Raw genomic sequence first — 11,272 nt, forward strand, 5'->3', positions numbered from 1 at the left:
AGTCTTTTCCGGAGAAAAGTACTTTTGGTAGAATGCAAGAGCCAAGCTACTCCAACCGGTGATGCCCATGGAAACTTTGTCAAGGTTATTGATCCATAGCTTAGCCTTGTCCCTCAAAGAAAATGGGAATAACATCTCCTGTATTTGATCTTGCGTGACACCCGGGTGCCTTATCATGGAGCAATAGTCATAAAAGTTTTGGATGTGCAAGTTGGGATCTTAAAGAGGACCTCCACCCAATTGGGGTTTCTCAACTAGGCTAATGAAAGCCGGTTTGATTTCAAAATTTGCCACTTCAATATTGGTGGTAGCCATTCCTCAAGGAAGCATAGCCGCGGTGGGCTTAGAATGGTCGGACAAGCGCACCATTTTCTTTGGAATTGGTGGTGGAGATGATGGTGGGAAAGGAGTAGTGACTTCTTCTTCAAGAGCATGATAAGTGGCACGGATGTGAGGCAAACTGTCGGATTTAAAAGAAATTGCAAGCTCTTTGAAATATTTTAGTCTACGGTGGAAGGTTCTCTCGGGCTCCGGATCAATAGGAATTGGCTCACCCAAATGAAAAAACCTCTGCATAAGACTAAAAACTACAAGAAGATGGTAAGAACGGTCCCAAGGAACAAGTGTTCCGCGAGACAAATAAAAACAAGATAAAACTCAACAACTAAATAGCAAACAAAACCATGCTCCCCGGCAACGGTGCCAAAATTTGATTGGGTTGTTGCGTACCCAAATCAAAGATAATTACCCAACGGTCTAACCTAAGCTAGTATAGTCGGGTTTGAACACAATGAGATGTGAATTGCTATAATGGTTTTCACGGGGTGAATTTTATCTTGGTCGATTACGATTTTGGTTGGATGTTTGGTTTGTAACTTAAAAGCAATTAGCAAAATGACAATAACAATATTAAGAGGAATCAAGGGATACGGGTTTCACATGTAAACTACTCACTCATTATAAAAAATAAACTAACTACTAACAAATATGTAAAGGATTGCATAATAACTATATGATAAACAAGATATGAAATTGACAAAAGGGAATAGGGAAAAAGAAAATACCAATTGCAAAACTTGAATAAAAGAACAAGGAAAAATATAAAAAATCTTCTAATACAAACCCAAATCAAATTTAAACTTAGTAATCTAAATGTTTATTAGAGAATTATTGTAAAGAAAAGCAAGTTTCTAAACCCTAAAACAAAGTAGAAATAACGGAAATAGGATAGGTTTGCGAAATACAAGCATTGCTTTATATAACCACGGCTTGAATATGTATCGACACCTGCTTGGAGGTGACCCCATCTACCCGGGGTGGCTGACTCCAATCGGGGTCGTGGCCCAGTAGTCAGAAATCGCCAAAAATGCCCCTTGTTCGCAATTGTTCGCGCTCCTAGTGCCAGGGTTCATCAACCCCGATAGGGGTCGTAACTAAACACTTTTGAGAATATTTTATTCTCATCATTGAGCAAGAACATGACCCCAAGGGGTAGGACTCGAGGCTTGCGGTTGTGATGAGCGTGTCATTGTACGCCCTCAAATACATTTATACCAAACTACTAGCATAGCAAGCAAGTCGGGGTTGAACCCATAGGACGGGGGTATTTGAATTGTTCAATCTAATCGTAGTTGTGCTAAGGGTTGTCACAATTGATTGAGATTGATTGATTCTAATCTAATGAAAGTAATAAAGTAAAACAAGTAATAAAGCAAATAAAGATATAAACAAATAATAAAGGATACTAGGATATCGTGGTTTCATAGGGGATTTATGGTGGTGATCATACAAACATGTTTCAATATTTTCAAGCAATTAATCTTGTAGAGGAACCGAGTTAGTTTATGTCTTACGGTTCATAGGAAGATTTGGGTCCCGGAGCTGAGTCGTCTAGACTGTAGAACACCTACAAGTCGACCTACTTTCTTCCTATTCACTTTTATGCATGGTCTAACAAGACTCGAGTTGGTTTATATCTTACAAGTCTTGTTGAATAGATAAGAGATGGGTAAAAAATGCAAGGTTTCATAGTCTAACATTTCATCAAACATAACATGTGCATAGGTTGACATTACAACAATCAAGCAATCATAAGATAACAAATTAGATTAAGTATGGATCTACCCCCATGTTATAGTTCTACCATTAATGATAATTAAGTAACTACTCACTTATTATCACGGAAAACATGTTATCGATGGGGTCAATCTTCACAACAAGTATAAACATGATAAAAGAGTGAACAAATAAGAAATAAAGAGTAAAAAGTAAAGGAATTATACCAAACATAAGATGAAAAATTGGAAAGGAAAGAATAATAGAAGAAAACTTGATTGATTGATGAAGAGTTGTCAATTCTCCAATAATAACCCAATAATCTTCAATTACCCAATAATAAATAAGAATGCTTGAACAATAAATAAGGAAAGATTAATGTGGAATTTTGTGGAATGATTGAGATTAATCTATTATAATCTACTCCTAATCTAATCTAAGAGAGCTTGATTAAATCTAATAAAACTTGGTCATTAGTTAGGTAATACAATGGAGTAAATATAGTGGTACATCATTAGGTTAAGTAAGGGTAGATTAGTAAATAACAATGCTTAAGTGTTGAATAGAGCTTTTCAAGTCCCGAGGGACATGCGCGGATTGAGTAGCAACTCCCAAGGAAATACGCACGTTCTGGCCTGAAGCATGCTTGGTCATGTAAGGTGATCCACTCAGGCTGGCATCGGGACGCTCAGATCATAGGCTGAGACGCTCATCTTGAGCTCGGGACGCTCGGATCCTGGGATAGGGTTCCTTCTCCATTCTTGACTGCCAAACAATCCACTCATCCTGGCTTAGGGATGCCCGTCGGATCCTGAGCTCGGGACGTCAGATCATAGGTCAGCTTGTCTATTTGAGCTCGGATTGTAAAACGGACGTCATTTCCTCATCCAGACTCCTATTTGAGTGATTCAAAAGCCTAAACCACTTGATTTTTCGACGCCGTTTCATATATCATAGTTTCAGAGCAAAACAAGCAACTCTTGGTTTGTTTCCAAGCAATTTCCTCTTGTAATGGCTTCCTTCTCGTCATCCTTGCTCAACAACTTGTGGGGATTGATTGTTGGGTCATGGGGGTTGTCCTTCAGTACCCTAAAACTTGATTTATTGAACTAAGGCCTTTAGCCTTGGTCTCTTCTTTGATGCTTGGTTGTTGGATGTTATCAATTTAGCTCCGTTTCACTCTGTTTGGGTAAGGTTAGTATTCCTCTTCTACAAAGGACACCAAACCTCATATGATATACATAATAGAAAGCTAAAGACAAGAAACGACCCTAATACACACTAAAAAGCATAGGAACTAGGCTAGTTAAGGGACTAAATGTGCATAAATATGAGTCACATCAAACATCCCCAAACCGAACCTTTGCTCGTCCCGAGTAAAGAGGTGACTAAAACTATGACCTTTATTCATAATAATCTAATAATATAGCCGATGTGAGACAATTAGCGGGTGTCACTCCGCCCATTCAACTCATAACAGGACATCCATGAGGTAAGATGCCTTCTTGCAAGGCAAGGTGGGGCTTGCCAAAATGGCGATACATCCAAGTATTAAGCACACAAAACAAGTAATGGATGCATCTACAAAATAATAGCACTTTCCTCATCTAAGTGGCAAAAATCATCTACAAGGGAAGCAATTTAAGGGTACACCCTCCATCATAGATATTGGTTCTTCTAGTTACTAAGTCCAAGAGGATACAAACAAGTCACCTCCGAGTTGTGTCAAACTAGGGTACCTTTGTCCACAATCGCTAAATGCTTTTGTCAAGAGTAGAATCCTTATGGTGTTAGAAACACTGTAGGATCGTGGAATTCCCGCTCTTGCCTAGACAAGAAGAAAGGTCATCCCCTCTCTACCATGCACAAAAGTGGGATCAATGGAAAAAGGGATAAATATGCTTTAAGTTTCATAGTGGGAGTTTGCTTTTGGTTTTGTTATTCCCCCCCCCCCCCCCTATTTCTTGTGGCATTTAACATTTTTGAGAACAATTTCTTTTGCCATTTTTTTTATGTTTGGCAATTTGATGCTTGACAATTTTCAACTTTTGCATTTTTTGAACATTTTCAAAGTCACCCCAATTTGTAACGAGGGCGCTTTTATTTGAAGCATAGGAGTTCTTATTTTTGTACTCCTCTTTTATTTGATGCAAATTTGTGCAAACTTCTTGATTTTTTTCATTTTGGTACTTGAACTCAAATTGAGATTTTTGTGCCCATTCCCTTTTTGTTGACAAAAATGATAATAGAAGTGGAAGATGGTTGCATGGTTTCAAGGGTCACCTTGGAATAAACGGTAGCCAAGGAGTCATCACATCACAAGGTACTCTTGACTAGGCCTTAGTCCATGGGTCAAAGGATACTAGCATGACACATCCTAGGGTGTTTTAGAGGTATTCTAATGAGCAAAGTCTCAAGAAGAAAAAGTATCTACAAGGGCCTTATATACACTTGTTAAATTTCCCAAATAGATGTTTTCACAAAATTTTCCTAAAATGTAACTACATGCCATGATGCAAGTAACATATATTACAACCTAATGCATATGCTTCTATCAACTAGTATGCATATAAACTACATGCAACTCCTAAGATCACATTGGTTTGTACCGCATCAATCAAAATAAAGCCTTATAGTCATTAGCATAGAGAGGAAAAAGGAGATTTGGAAAGATCATAACATGCGGTCTTCATATTCCTCATGCCTCCTCGGATGTGGCGTAGTCGATCCAATGTGATAAGAGGACAAACAAACACAAGTATATACACAATATACAATTCTACACTACAAAGGATTGAACATGTTTTTGGATTTTTAAATTTTTTAAATTTTTATGGTTTTTGTTTTTGTGAAATAAAAGAACATGTTTTTGAGTTTTTCGAAATTTTTCAATTTTTATCATTTTTGATTTTAAAAATTAAGTTAGAATTTCCCATCCCCACACTAGTATGGGTATTGTCCTCAATGGACAATACGATAGGAAATTATCCAATGCATGCTAAATTAAAATGCATGATTTCTACACTAATATGAAAACTATATGACATATATACATAAGTGATGCATTCTAATCTATTTTATATGATGCATGCTTTCTATTGTTCGAAGAGCTAATTTGAATTAACTCGCATCTCTTGTATTTGAACGTCCCCAAACCAAGTAAGACACTATTTCTAGTGTAAAAATAGGGGGAGTTCATGCACAAGAAAAGGATGCAATGCATGAATCCTAATTGTCATTTTGGATTTTCAAATTCGGGAACAATAAATGAGACACCTCAATGGAACCGAGGTGGGAGTCCTTTAAGTGTTGTTGGGACTCAAAACTACCAAGAGTCAAGAAATGATCAAGATTAAAATTTTAAAACAAGAGATAAAAGCAAAGCTAAAGAAAGTGTAGGAAACTCACAATGGAATAGGTTGAAGTCAAGTGATCAACCCCGCATATGTGGCATCCTCCAAATAGCCTTGTCAACCCTCAATTGTCGTTCATTGTGACATCCTAACACCGATATCATTGCCGTCATCATCATCATCGGAATTATCATCAATTTCTTCATTATCTTCTTCATCATCCACCTCCATTGACCCGGAGGATTCACCATTTCCATCATCATAATTGGAACTTGAACCTTGCTCTTCTTCTTCTTGGCATGAATCACTACCTTCCCCGTCTTCAAAAACAACAACCTCCTTTCCATTAGCCATCTGACTATCCATTTCGGCATCTTGAGAAGCACTTGGGAAGAATACCTCCCTATCCGCCCAACTAGGCAAAGGACATGAAGGATCAAGAATTCCTTGCCTATCTAGATGTAGTAGGGGGGATATTGGGCACGGTAGGCATTCACCCGGTCTTCATGAGCTTCTTTATGCATTTGTTGCATTAGTTGGGTCAAATAGTCGTTGCCAACATGACATTAGAGCCACTCGGTTTGAATTCTTGGTAGGCAAAGGGGTATGGTGGAGTCACAATGGTGGAGGAGGAGGGATTTACAATTGGTTCCCTATGTTGCTTAATTATCACTTCAGCTTCCTTGGAGACGGGCAATAGGTAGTTTGGTCTACGGACGGAGATACGACAAATCTTGCTAGGCAAGACAAAGGACTTAGCTTCTTTGATGAGCCACTCATATTTGTTGTCAAGATTGTCATTCTTGACCCAAGGGAATTTGTTGATCATAGTGCTCATATCAAGGAGGTTGCTCCCTTTAACCGGTTTGTAGGTGTTATCTTTGTTGAAATTCGGGTTAAAGTGCTTAGCTAGCCTCGTTACCAAGCTGTTGTATACAATGAAGGCCGCTCCATCTTCTCCCGTTATCAATCTCAAGCCACCGATCAAGCAATAGTTGAAGTATATTGTAGTTTTGGTGAACTTTCCATTGATATTCATGAAGGACTCAAGGTAGACAAAATCAAGTTCGGTGAAGTGGTTGGTGCCTTTTCTAGCAATGAAGGTATTGCCCACAAACTTGTGCCATACTCTTATGCCCGGATGGTGAACATATAAAGCATGGCACTCCCGGAAAGAATCAAATTTTTGACAGGTAATAGCTTTCTAAAGGGGTGCGGCATCATACTTCAAAGGCTTTTTCTCAAAATGATCATATTTCAATAGACCAAACACTTTACCAAAATCGGTCTTAGTTATGCTTCTACTCTTGTTCTCAAGACGGAAATCAACATAATTTCGAGTCTCTATCTTATACACCTTCAAGGAGCTTATGAACTCCATGGTCAATGAAGGGAAAGTCAATTCTTCCATTTCAAAGAGGGTTAACAACCTCATGGACTCGAAAAATGCTCTAGTTCGCTCAAGCACACCTAATATTTCCAAAGTGTCTTGACAAATAAACTTGGTGGCCACAATAGTCTTTTTAGCAAGGGATAAAAATGCATTCCTATGAGCATCGGTTAAGAAAGTTACCTCCGGAAAATTTGGCAATTGTTCTATAACCGGAGTAGATGTGGTAGCTTACTCAATAGGAGTTGCGGTTTCTTGGATTTCCACCCTTGGTTGGGTCACTACCAAAGCCTTAGATGCAAGAAGAGCTTGTTGTCTCTTTGATAAATTTGGAGTCTTGGGTCCCTTGGTTTCGCCTTTTGTCCTTGCCATTGTATTCTCCTTCTCAAATTGGTGTCAACAAACCAAGATTTTGCTTGAATGATCCTTGCTTCCTCAAACTTCAACCAATTCCTCAATCAATTTAGGATTTTATAATTTTTGCCCAAACCCTAGAAAATTGATTCAATTTGTGAGGAATTTGATGTTTAGATGGTCTTTTGTTGATAAAGGAGTGATTTAATCTTGTTTTGAGCAAGTTTTGTTTGAATGGTGGTGAATTTTGTTGAGAAATTGGTGTTTTTGAATAGGTTGATTGAGGATTTAAGTGGGAGAAAAGGTGTGTGTTTATATTTTTGAAAGATAGAAATTAATTGTGAAGGAAGGGGTTGTCCCGTGTTTTGGTTAAGTACAGGTCTGGGACGCTCGGATTCTTCACGGGACGCGCGGATCCTCTTACAGGGATTTCCTGAAATTGCAAAACAGTGCCAGGACGCGCGGATCCTCCTCAGCTCGAGCGGATTTCTGCTAGGACGCTCGGACTTTTCCCCGGACGCGCAGATTTCCTTATAGGAAAATTTGATAAATTTGGAACTTCCCAGGACGCGCGGATTCACTATAGCTCGAGCGTCCTGAAGTTGGGGATGAGCGGATTGAAGCTGTCTTGCGCAGATTTCCTTACATGACGTTTTCTTCAATTTAAACTTTCCCAGCTCCCACATCCTAAGGTCAGGATACGCGGATTGATGCTGGGGATGCTCGTATTCTCCTGGGGATGATCGGATCCTCTTCAGCTCCCACGAGCTCAGGTCCGCTCATGGGGATTCCTTTTCCCATGTCATTCTTTCTTCTTCTTTATCTTTGTTAAATTTTGTGGGTGCACTACAAAGGCTTGGTTAGCCTAGGCATTTTCCATCCCCACACTTGGTCAAATACTACACATCAAAACACGTTAAAATACCTCCCTCGCTTGCTCTCATGTCAAAAATCTTGATCAAAGCACAAAAATGCAAATCCAAAAATGACAAAGATGCAATAAAGGAAATAAAATGCGATTTAAGGGGTTACAATATTTACAAATGGTGGTTTAGGGAGGACTCCACCAAACTCTCATTCTTGGATGAGATGCCAAGGGGGCAAAGCCAAGGTATTGTTGATGTTGCTCAACACCTTGTAGAAGTATTCAAAGGCTTGCTCATTTTCATGATAGAGGTCTTGGGTAGACCTTTGCACATTGTTCTCTTCATTTTTGTAGTCATCCAAGTCAAAGTGATGACAAGGATCAACAAAGCCTTGGTCCAAGGTCATAGCATTTCCAATATAAGGATTGACCAATCCTTTAAATTCATCGTCCCATAGACCGCAAACTTCACTAGCTTGTTCCCCAACAATGTCATGAGTTGACAAAAGCAACTCTCCTTTCTTGTTATCTTGGCCAATGAGACCTTCTTCATTACTTGTCACGATGGGTGCGCTATTCAAGCTCTCATCGTTGTTGAAAATTCCTTGCTCTCCGAATAGAGCTACTTGAAGGTCATCCACTTTCTTCTTCCATATGGGTGGTGTTTATTTACCCATGGCTTGATCTTTGCATAGAGATTCTAACTTCTTTCTATCACTTTCTCGGCTATAGTGATCGACCATGAAGCATGGCTCATGTAGTCATGGAGCTCTCATTGTTTTGTCAAGATTGAAAGTGATTGTCTCGTCCCCTACTTCAAGTGTGTGCTCTCCATGTTTCACATCGATTACCGCTCCGGTGGTATGCAAGAAAAGTCTTCCTAAGATGATAGGAATGTTGGAATCCTCCTCCATGTCTACAATGACAAAGTCTACCGGGATGAAGAATTTGCCAATTTTCACCGGTACATCCTCCCATACCTCTAATGTTATCTTTTTTTATCGATCCGCCATTTGAAGAGTGATGTTGGTGCAATTGAGCTCTCCCATTCCTAGCCTCTTACATACCGACTATGGCATGACACTTACACTTGCTCCAAGGTCACATAATGCTTTGTTGATTGTAGTGTCGCCAATGGTACATGGAATAGAAAAACTTCCCGGATCTTTGAGCTTTGAAGGGGAACTCCCTTGAAGAATAGAACTACTCACTCATGTAAAGGCAATAGTCTCCAACTTTCAGATGGATTTATTCTTGGTAAGAATGTCTTTCATGTACTTTGCATAAGCCGGAACATGATTGATCAATTCCGTGAATGGGATTGAGACTTCTAAGTTCTTCACAATTTCCATGAACTTTCTAAGTTGGTCATCAAGCTTTGGCTTAGCTTGGCGACTTGGGAATGGAAGTCTAATCACAATAGGCTCTTTTTCCTTAGCCTTCTCTTCATTCTTCTTCTTTGAGACTTCGTTGGAAGTAGGAACTACCTCCTTAGAGTTCTCCACCACTCTTTGCTTGTCACTAGCGTCCACAATATCTTCATCAATTGGCCTCTTAGGCCCCTAATATCTTGTACTACTCCTCAAATGGATGGAACTAACCGTCTCATGTCTTGTGGGTGGGTTACCTTGAGGAGGTAATTGTCCCTTTTGTCTTTGAGAGCTACAAGATGCTAATTGAGTCATTTGAGTCTCTAACATTTTGGTGTGGGCAAGAATGTTGTTGATAGTGATTTCTTTAGCTTGGCTATCTTTTTGCATTTGGGTGAAGAATTCTTGTTGGTTATTTTGCATTTGGAGGACCGCTTTTTGAACATCAAAGCTTTGGTCATTTGATTGGTTGTAGGAAGGTTGATTTTGATAACCTTGGCTTTGGTTAAAAAAGGGTCTTTGAGCTTGGTTTCTTATTGGAGGTGGGGTGTATGTGGGTTGGGGGTTTTGAACATTTTGGCTCTTGTATGAAATATTTGGATGAAATTTAGTATTCTCATTATAGTAGTTGGAATAAGGGGTGCCATTCTTGTATGCTTGGAAAGCATTCATTTGTTCATTTGTTCCCCTACATTCATTTTGATCATGTCCCAAGGTTCCACAACTTTCACATACTCCACTTGGAATTGAGGATGATGCCACCATAGCATTGACATGTTGTTTGGGTGATTTGGAGGCTTCATCAAGCTTAGCCATGGCCTTCTCAAACTTCAAATTGATGGTGTCGATATGAGCACTTAGTTGAGCACCCAAATTAAGAACATTGAATGAGTTTTCATATAAGCCGTTCCAAAATTTTTGCACAAGGAACCACTCACTAACTCCATGGTGTGGACAAGAACGACAAGTATCCTTAAATCTCTCCCATGCTTCATATAATGATTCCTCATCCCTTTGCTTGAACCCGGTGATTTGGGCTCTCAACATATTAGTCTTCTCTGAAGGATAGAAGTAGAAGGTAAGTGCTAACTTCTTCCATGAATCAATACCAAGGGTAGCCTTGTCTAGGCTCTTCAACCATTGTTTTGCAGTACCGATCAAAGAAAAAGGAAACAATACCCATTGGATTTGGTCTTGAGTAACTCCGATTTGAGAAATTGCATCACAATAGTCACAAAAAGTCTCCATATGTGAATGAGGGTCTTCACTAGGTATCCCTTCAAATTGACTTCTCTTAACTAATTGTATGAATGTGGATTTGGCAATGAAATGACCGGTTAAATGTGGTGGTTTAGGAGTATCGTTTGGTAGGTTCTCCTCAGTTGGTACGGAATGTGATGAAAATTTAGGCATTGTAGGTTGATTTTGTGGTGGGTTTTGAATTGGGTTATCCTATCCTTCTCTTGCAAAAGGGTTGACAAACTCAATGTTATTTGGTTGAATGTCCACAATCTCTCCAATACCTACAACTCTTGAAGTACCTCTAGCAACTCTTCTATTGTTGGTTAAGGTCCTTTCAATCTCGAAATCAATAGGTAATAAATTACCTTGTGATCTCCTAGTCATGCAAAATATCAAACAACTCGAAAACAATTAGAACAACCTTGAGGAGATTTACTTTCCCAAGGTAAAGAAACACACAACTAAAAACAATTAATGAAAATCAAATCAATTGAACACCGTCCCCGACAACGGCACCATTTTTTATGAGCGTGTCAGTGTACGCCTCAAATACATTTATACCCAACTACTAGCATGGCAAGCAAGTCGAGGTCGACCCCATAGGATGGGGGTATTTGAATTGTTCCATCTAATCGTAGTTGTG

At 39.2% G+C, this 11,272-nt stretch overlaps 1 non-coding gene across 1 annotated transcript; it reads left to right on the forward strand.

The window, feature by feature from the left end:
- Window positions 1-10,327: 10,327 nt before the first annotated feature.
- On the forward strand, window positions 10,328-10,434 carry LOC141635621 (small nucleolar RNA R71). The gene has a single exon (XR_012540294.1). It is a non-coding gene; the product is annotated as a small nucleolar RNA R71 (small nucleolar RNA).
- Window positions 10,435-11,272: the final 838 nt, after the last annotated feature.

The sequence above is a fragment of the Silene latifolia genome, chromosome Y (assembly GCF_048544455.1).
Source record: "Silene latifolia isolate original U9 population chromosome Y, ASM4854445v1, whole genome shotgun sequence".
In the NCBI taxonomy this organism is placed as follows: domain Eukaryota; kingdom Viridiplantae; phylum Streptophyta; class Magnoliopsida; order Caryophyllales; family Caryophyllaceae; genus Silene; species Silene latifolia.